This window comes from Ailuropoda melanoleuca, chromosome 4 (genome assembly GCF_002007445.2).
Source record: "Ailuropoda melanoleuca isolate Jingjing chromosome 4, ASM200744v2, whole genome shotgun sequence".
Taxonomy (NCBI): domain Eukaryota; kingdom Metazoa; phylum Chordata; class Mammalia; order Carnivora; family Ursidae; genus Ailuropoda; species Ailuropoda melanoleuca.
The window spans coordinates 25,874,626-25,883,965 of NC_048221.1; positions in this window are offsets into that span (position 1 = coordinate 25,874,626).

Here is a 9,340-nt window from a genome sequence, read left to right on the forward strand (position 1 = left end):
ATCTCATGACACATGAGATCACAACCTGAACTGAAACCAAGAGTTGGACATTCAACTGACTGAGTCATCCAGGAGCCTCCATGTGCTTTTAAATTATACATTAAATAACTTAAATAATCCACCAGAATTTCAAAATAGGGATAAGTAAAAGTGATAAAGCAGAATAAAGGCAACAATTATAATGTTAAATGGAAATGACTGTGATTTTTATTGACAAAGTCTGAGGCATTGTTGATACTATTCTGGTCTGTGGCCCGCCTTCATAATGGGAGGGAATGCAAAATGTTAGTTCTTTGTAAGAAAGATGTAACATTTCCCCCGCAAGTTAATGAAACCCTGAATTCTTTCTCAGTATGATTTGGAATCTGTAGATCCAGAAAAAAAAAAAAACAAACAACCTTATTCTTCTCATGGGGAATATGTTCTAGAGGTCACAGTCCAGGGCTGGTGTAGCTGCTCAAGGAAGAATCAAGGGTTCAGATTTCTTTTTCTTGTTCTGATATCCTTAACATGTGACTTTTGTCCTCATGGCTACAAAATGGCTGTGGCAGCTCCAGGCATTGCTACTGCATTTCAGTTAGGAACAAAAGGGAAGAGGAAGAGGAAAAAGGTATGTGCTAGCTGAATTTATCCATTGTTACCAGAAAAACAACTTTCCTGGAAGCCCCATTCTTTATTTCAGTTGACAGAGCTGGTGACTTGGCCATCTCCAGCTACATAGGAATCTGGGGAGGAAGTATTCTAACTGGGTACGCTGCTGCCCAAACTAGGGTCGTATTAGCAAGACAAAGGGGAGGGGATATCGGGTAGCTCAACCAACATTGGCTATGACTGTTGTCTGACTTCTTGACAAGTTCTCTCCTCATAAGCTTCTGATTTCCAGCATTCCCATTTGGATTAGTTATGGAGGGATTGAGGTTGGCCTCATTCATTCATTTATTCATTCATACATTCAGTCGCTGCTTATTGAAGGTCTGGTTAGGCACTGAATCAACTACGTTGAACCAAAGAACCATGATCTGTAGTTCTCTTGGAGAGAGATGATAGAAAATGTGTTGGGGTTACAAATCCATGAATGCCATACCCAGATGGTGGAAAAAAAACAGCTTCTTTATTTCCCATAACCCATCCGGTCTCCCTCCTAACTTCCTCCTGCTGGCAAGGGACCCGGCTTAAAGGAGCCAGTTAATAATATCTCAGGTTCTTACAGTTTCAACTGTCTCTTTTCAGTTTAAATATCCAGTTTGTTCGAAGTTCACCTTCCTCTGCCAAGAACCCCCGTGGGTCCCACCCCAGAGCACGTGGAAACAGTAGGGGCCTGCCATATGTTCCCCAAAAAGGTGGGAGGCCTGGGAGGNTAGTTCTCTTGGAGAGAGATGATAGAAAATGTGTTGGGGTTACAAATCCATGAATGCCATACCCAGATGGTGGAAAAAAAACAGCTTCTTTATTTCCCATAACCCATCCGGTCTCCCTCCTAACTTCCTCCTGCTGGCAAGGGACCCGGCTTAAAGGAGCCAGTTAATAATATCTCAGGTTCTTACAGTTTCAACTGTCTCTTTTCAGTTTAAATATCCAGTTTGTTCGAAGTTCACCTTCCTCTGCCAAGAACCCCCGTGGGTCCCACCCCAGAGCACGTGGAAACAGTAGGGGCCTGCCATATGTTCCCCAAAAAGGTGGGAGGCCTGGGAGGCCAGACTCCTGCCCCGCTCATGACTTCTAGTGTGCACGGGGCATCCACCTGCTGCCTCGAGTGCCCGTGGACGGGGCAGACGAGCCTGGGAGCCGATCCCGCCCAGAGTGCTGAACGTGATGCGGCCGTCTCCTGCCATCACCTGCCTAAGGCACCTCCTAGTTTGGGGGCCTCGGCTTAGAGGGCGAAGCCCCACCCCAGTCTGTCAACTATTCCCTCTGCCACTCCTCAGTCGCCTGCCCTGGCAGGCGTGAGCACTCCACTGCTTTCCCCTGCATCTCCTTTCTCCCTCAGCCGGCAATATGTGCAAGTACGCTGATCTCCTCCACGGCCTGCTCCTGGTATGGGAAGGAAGATTGTNGGCCTTCTAGTGTGCACGGGGCATCCACCTGCTGCCTCGAGTGCCCGTGGACGGGGCAGACGAGCCTGGGAGCCGATCCCGCCCAGAGTGCTGAACGTGATGCGGCCGTCTCCTGCCATCACCTGCCTAAGGCACCTCCTAGTTTGGGGGCCTCGGCTTAGAGGGCGAAGCCCCACCCCAGTCTGTCAACTATTCCCTCTGCCACTCCTCAGTCGCCTGCCCTGGCAGGCGTGAGCACTCCACTGCTTTCCCCTGCATCTCCTTTCTCCCTCAGCCGGCAATATGTGCAAGTACGCTGATCTCCTCCACGGCCTGCTCCTGGTATGGGAAGGAAGATTGTATTAGTCAGAAATATTGGCCTCTTCCCTCTGCAGAGCCTCGCCCACAGTCAGATCAGTTTTTGCATTCTCAGTGAGATGAAGATGCCGAAACCCAGGATCTAGGGAGCAGGATTTAGACGTGTGTGTGTGTGTATGTGTGTGTGTGTGTGTGTATGTGTGTGTGTTTGTTATGTGTTTGTGTGTATGTGTGTGTGCATTGGCGGGAGGAAGTGGGAATGGGGATTAAAAGACATTCCTTTGCTGTTTGCCATCTATCATCCTTATTAATCAAAGAATTAATGTTTAGAAACTGAAATTTTTTATGGGTGTGCTGGACACGGCACAATTGCTTCTAATAAAAATTCAATTAATCTATAAACATGGAGGCAGGGCAATGTTTTGATTAATTCTCTGGTTAACCAAGGATTAACTTGCATTCCTGCTTTGTTCCAGAATTGTAATGCACAATCCTTATAGAACGTTTGAGTGCCCCCCCTTCCCTCTTCCTCTGTTGCCAGTTGCTAGTGGGGAAGTCTGAAGTCACTGTCCTGTAGGTGGACTGACGAAGCTGGGAATGCCTCAGGGCCGCTGCTCCCAGCCTGTCTTGGAAAAGCTGCTTTCTCGACTCCTTCTTGGATTGAAACTTATTTTGCCACAGGCCTCTTTATCCCGAGTTAGGGAGACAAAATTAGGTTCCCAGCTAGTAGAGTTCTAGCACATCTGGGCCTTAAGAGGCTGTCAGCTTCGAGCGGATGGGGGCAGCATCTCGCTGGGGTGCATGCTTCAGCACCTTCCTGGCACGCAAGAGATGCTTTATACTATCATTTAAATGAATGAATGAGCCTTGTTAGCACACAGTTCACGCTGCAGGCATGGAAGGTCTTGTGCTCCGCCCAGATTATTCGTTGTGATCCTTCAGGCGTCCCTGTGTACAATAGCTCTGTCTGATAAAATGGAATCTCACCTGGTCGGGCCGGCCTGAGGAACCTGTTTGCACCCAGTCCTCTTTCCCCCATGACATTCCTGGGAAGATCGTGTTTTCCCAGAAGAGCTGGAACTTACTGCTTGGCTTTTCTCTCCCCAGAGAATCAGCTCAGGCTCCCCTGTGTTGTGTCTTCTGGGTATAAGGACGTGAACCACAGTGGTCAGGACTGTGGGCTCTGGAGGCAGACAGAGCTGCCTGACGTCCATATCCCAGCAGAGAGACCACCTGGAATGCTTCTCCTTCATGACTACATGTAAGCCACTCTGGCCTTCTCTCTGCCCTCGAGCATGCCAAGTAAAGCCCTCTCTCCAGACCTCTGCACCAGCTGTTCCTTCTACCCAGAAACTGCTTTCCAGAGCGGCCCACTCCTCAGCATTCAAACCTCTGGTCAAATGTCTCCTTGGAGGGGCTTTCTTGCCAATGCCCTCTCAAGAAAGACCTCCTTACCTTGTAATCAGTTCCCTGCTTTATTCTCTTCCAGTACATTCCAGTCTGGGCTGTGGTCCATATGTTTATGTGGATTCCCCCAGCAGAATGTCAGCATTATGAGGACAGGGGCTTTGACTGTCTTGTTCCATGCTGACCCCCCAGTGCTCAGAACAGGGCCTGGTACAAAGCACACATTGGGAACCTATTTGTTGCAATGAACGGAGGACTGAATCAGGTTGTTTAAGCTTGTCCAGACTCGCTTTCCTCATCTAACCAATGGCTATAAAAACAGCTTAGAGGTTGTCATGAAGATTACTTGAGATCACGTGTGGAAGCAATGGCCTCCGGATGAGCTCTTAATACAGGACAGTGAATTTGAAGGCTTCCTTGGCTACCGAATATGTCCTGGGATCCGAGCATCGGTAAGGTAACTCCAGATCTTATTAACTGCTCCGACTTTTAACTCTGCTGTGTGGACAGTTAGAAGAAGTATCCTTGCAAACAATGAAATTGCTTAAAGGACAGAGCAGCCACTTGCACATTATTGTTATTTCAAAGCTGTGCTCTGAGGCGTTAGGGAACAATCTCCTTGAAGGCATTCCTCCAGCTAGGCATTACAGCTCAGACTATAATTTCACTGTAAATGTGTCTTTCCTCTTTAAGCAGAGGGTCATTAAGTTTAATAGTGTCAAAGTGCTCTCTGTGTTACATGCAACTTAATTAGCACGCACGGTAATATTAAACAGCCCATTCACACTGAGAAATATATTTATACTTCTTTTTCCTTGGCTTATACTGATTTATCCTGCAGCACACCGTAAAGGTAAATTACAAAGGAGTAATTATTTGCTCCTAAAAGAAAGAAAGAAATTGAGATGTGAATGGCCACATGCTTGGCTGGGATGGAGAACTCAGGGGGTTCTGGGTGGTGAGGAAAGCTTGGTGGAAATCTCATTTCCTCAAGAAAGCTTTCCTCGGATCCCAGGCTGGGTTAGGTCTCCTAGTTCTCTCTTCCAGAACCCTTATTCCTTCAACACATGCCTCCCATATGTTTCTCTGTTTATCATCTGTCTACCACTCTAAATATGAGTTCCAAGATGGTGGAAGCATGATTGTCTCAGTCACTACTATATTCCCATCCCTAACACCGTGTCTGGTGGATACAAGGCGTTCAATAAGTATAAAAATCTGTTCTCAACAGATGTTTATTCAGTACCTTCTCTGGGCCAAGGATTTTGTAATTGTGTGGATGTGGGTTGGGGAGAGGGTTACAATGGTCATCAAAAATAGAGTTGCTGACTTTATGGAGTTTACAATTTGGATGAGAAGACAGATACTAAATATTAAAAAATTACAACCGTGGTAAGGTATTTACTGCTATGAGTGTCCGTTTTGGCAGTTTGATCTAGTCAGGGAGCTCAGGAAAATTTTTCACAAAGAAGCAATGTTTAAGCTGAGATCTGAAGGATGTGTAGGTATTAACAAGCTGAAGAGGGGAGGCAACAAGCAACAGCAAAGGCCCTGGGGCAGAGGAACCCAGGAAGAAGCAAGAGAAACCTAAAGCAGGTCAGTGTGGCTGGAGAGAGAAGGGTCAGTGGTCCAGATGAGTCTGGAGGGGGTGGGGGACCTACTCCACCCAGGACTTTGATGCTGGTTCTCGTGGAATATTTGCTGTATGGGTATTCCCTCTTGGGAGGGCCCAAGCCCTGTAGAGAGGCCACATGTAGACACTCCAGTCAACAGTCCAGTTAAAACTCAGCCTTCACATCACCCCAGTCCAGGCACCAGACCCATGCATGAAGCTTCCTGATGATTCTGGTCGCCAGATGTCTAGTCACTTCTGCCCATTTCGACCTTTCCAGCTGAGGCCCTAGATGTCGTGAAGTTGAGGTGAGCGATCTGGCTGATCCCTCTCTGAATTTCTGACCCACGCAATTCATGACCATGCCATCATGGTGGTGCTTTTACACCACGTGGGCTTGGGTGGCTTGTTACATAGCAGCAGGTGAACAGAACACATGTCAAAGGAGACAGGATAGGCAATGTTGCCAAGGGCAGCAGGTAGCAGCTACAATCACCTGGACACCTAAGATCAAACTGGAACTCAGGACCTTCTAGAACCTCATTCTGCAGATGACGGGGTAGAAGGCCTGAGACATGCCATCTTCCACTCAGCAGCTCGTCTCTCCCCTCTCGGGCGGGACCAAGGCAAGAGAGGGAACCGAGTGGACAGGCCACTCTCTCAGAGTTCTTTTTTACCTTTCTTCCAGGTGTGAAAGTCACACACCGCCTGTGATTATCTGCCTGAGTCCTAATTTAATTGTTATTTTGGGATCAGTTGTCTTTGAAAGATCCCCCAGTTGATACACATTGCTGGTGTTTTGCCAAGAGAGATAAACAGTCTCAGCTTGTACTGCGGTTGGATTCAGTGTGAGCAAAATGCAGCAGCTGCCTCCCAGCAGAGCCGTCTGTCCTGGAAATACCTGGGTGGCCTGATTCAAATCTTCACCGTGTCACTTTGGTAATGTGCAGCTGCGACGTTCGTTCATGACCACCTAATCAGGTCGCTGAAACCTCAAACGGTTTGCAGTCCCGGAAAAGTGTGCTGGTGAGCGACTTATCTTGATCACCCCAAACTAGTGATTATTCTGTTCACCCCAAATGGGGAAACAAAACCCAATGCTGAGCAAATGTTCATGGCTGTGGTCTTTAAAAGATGTTATGAATTAAATTGAAAATCGAAATTACTCAGCACAATAATAAATGCTTACTGAGTGTTGTTATTTTGCACATCAGGTGGTAAAACTGTAACTGTGAATAAATTGCTTATAGTAGGATTTCCCCCCCTTTAATGCTGTAGTGGCAGATGGGCTGATAAATATGCAGCACTCTGTACCGACATCTGCAATTTCAGAGGGGGAAGGCTTTCCCCCCTCTTCCACACAAACAAAATACCCTATCATCCAATATTGTACTTTTAATGGAAAAACTCCACTCATGTAATGTAAAGAGCACTCCACTTTCAACAATTTTACTAGTTTAGCAACAGTTACAATGGGAAAGAACACATAAGCTGGTATTTATGTTCTTTCTTTGCAAGAGCATCCTCTTTCTGTATGGGAGAGTTTCTGACTTTGAATTTAGGGAGCATTCTTGTACCTTAATTGGCAGCTAAGGCGGGGCATCCATCAGTAAGCATTCGCCACACGGTCCCGTTTGCTTCTAGTTGATAGGAGGCGGTGTGAGGGAGGGTCGGGAGCAGGCTGCGGTGTCAGGCAGGTCTCCGGCCCTCCTCAGCTGGACGACCTTGGGCAGATCCATTCACTCTCTGGTCCTCAGCTTTTGCATTTGCCCCTTGGGCTGTAAGCTCACACAACCCCCACAGGGCTGGCGAGTGCCGAGGTTTCGATATTGCAGGGGGTGCCTGGCCCGTGGTCGCGCTCGATGCCTGTTCATTTTCATTACGATGGAGGTGGCTGAGAGATGGAGAGTTTAATAAAGCCTTTGTTCTAAGGAAGGATACTACAGTTAAAAATATCCTAGTAACTTCTCACGGGAGAGGAAGACTGCGCAGGCACACTGTTCTGTTGGTGTTCTGGGTGTCCAACACGGATATAGGGCAGACATTTGCTGCCAGGGCTTGGGGAAGTGAATACAGCCGCAAGCCCTTCCGTGTAGGATGCTGTGGTCAATTCCCCTGAAAGGAGGGCTCCTTGTGGGGGGAGGCCTGCGGGGCCTGCTCCGGCCCGGGCGCTCCGTCAACCTCTTCTGTTGGCCCGAAGGCAGTGAGTGTAATGGGGAAGGGGGGGAGGGGGGTGCTGAGTAACTAGGAGCATGGGGAGCTGTGGTCAGCACCGGGACTAGGCCCCAGCAAGCAGCCCACTGAGCCGCTGTGTGGAGCTTGTCAGCTCTGCTGGGGCAGTTCCAGAAGGAGCTAGGCCACATTTTGATGGGGGTGGGAGGCGCAGAGGTTCTGCCATTATTATCCTGGAGGGAGTTCCCAAACCATTAAGCATTTGGGTTATGTTAACATCGATGACAAGTAATGCCAGTTGTCGCCTGGGAGGTACCGGCACTCTCAGAGGTCCAAATAATTGTTTTAAAGAGTCATTGCTTTCAGATTAAAACAAAGCCATCTTTAGGTTTATCATAGACACAAGGGGGAACTTTTCTTTCTAAAATGTCCTCAACTTTTTTCATTCGTAAGCAGGGCAGAGGAATAAACGTGCCTTAGCTGTTCTTGAGAGCTGGGCAGGGCACCACTGTCAAGGCGCTCGCGCGGGGTCTGATGATTTCAACGCCATTTTAGCCCCTGAATTCACTGAGTATGACACATGACTCCTTCAGAGCAATAATTGTGTAGTGTAAATCCTTGGGGTTTTTCCAGAGATGGGATTCTTGGCTCCAACAGTGTATCCGTGAGAACCAGGTTATGCTGCAGAAACACGCAACCCTCAACTCCAAGCTCAAAAAAATGATGGTTTATTTCTCGCCCACACTGCATGTTCTTGCAGGTGGCAGGGGGTCCCGCTTATCAGTCTCTCAGGGACCCAGGCTGACAGAAGGACGCAGGCACCCATGCTAGAAGAAAAAGAGATGTCTGGAGGGCCTTTCATTGGAAAGTGAGAAAAGTGCTCAGCAGGCTGGTGACACATCACTCGCACTCACAACTCATCAGTCACAAGAGATCACTTGGCTTCACCTACCCCCAGGGAGGTGGAAACTTGGAAGTAGAAACTTACCATGTTCTGGGAGGCAAAGAGCTGGTAACTTGGTGAACAGTATTTGTGACAGCCACAGTTCACCCTCACCTGCTCACCAGGTGTTTGGTCCCTACCCCATACTGCAGGCAAAACACCCTCACCCTTACCCCAGAAGAGACAGTCTCCAAGTCCCATCCTGTCATGGCGTCTAGTTTAAATAGCAGGATCTTGGGATAATGGACCTTGGTCTCTACCTCAGGTCTAGATATGGATTTTGTTAATTCAGAGATTATGAATTTAAAGGACAAGTTACATACAACATCCAGAATGCAGTGGTAGAAGAAGGACAGAATAATTGTGATGATGATGGGATGGCCTCTGGTCCATGGCATTTCTGAATTTTGCTGGCAGATACCTCTACCCTGTGTCTGGGGAATACTCCTTGATCAGGTTCTGTGGCTTCCCAGTCCATCTGGCTCCAACTTCTGGGTGGTTTTCCTTTACCTTTAATCTCTTTGGCCACATCTGAAGTAAGAACATGCCTCCCTGGGGGCCAAATAGCTTTCTCTGCTTGTTTCCTGACGGAGGAAGATTGGAGGTCCAAAGGTGGTTTTAAATTTTGAACAGTTGTAAACATTTTTAGTCCAGACTCCTAGTTGCTCTGGCTATATAACTCTTTCAAAAACTTAATTGGATTCTTACTTATTTGATTCTGATCAGCTTTGTGTGCCCATAGTTATACTCGTAGATCTTTTTCAAGACATGCCTCTCTCTTGACTGGAATATATTGGGTTCGACAGGAAAGCCATGTTCTCAGTCTCCTTCCCAGGGCCATTTTGATCTCCTCAT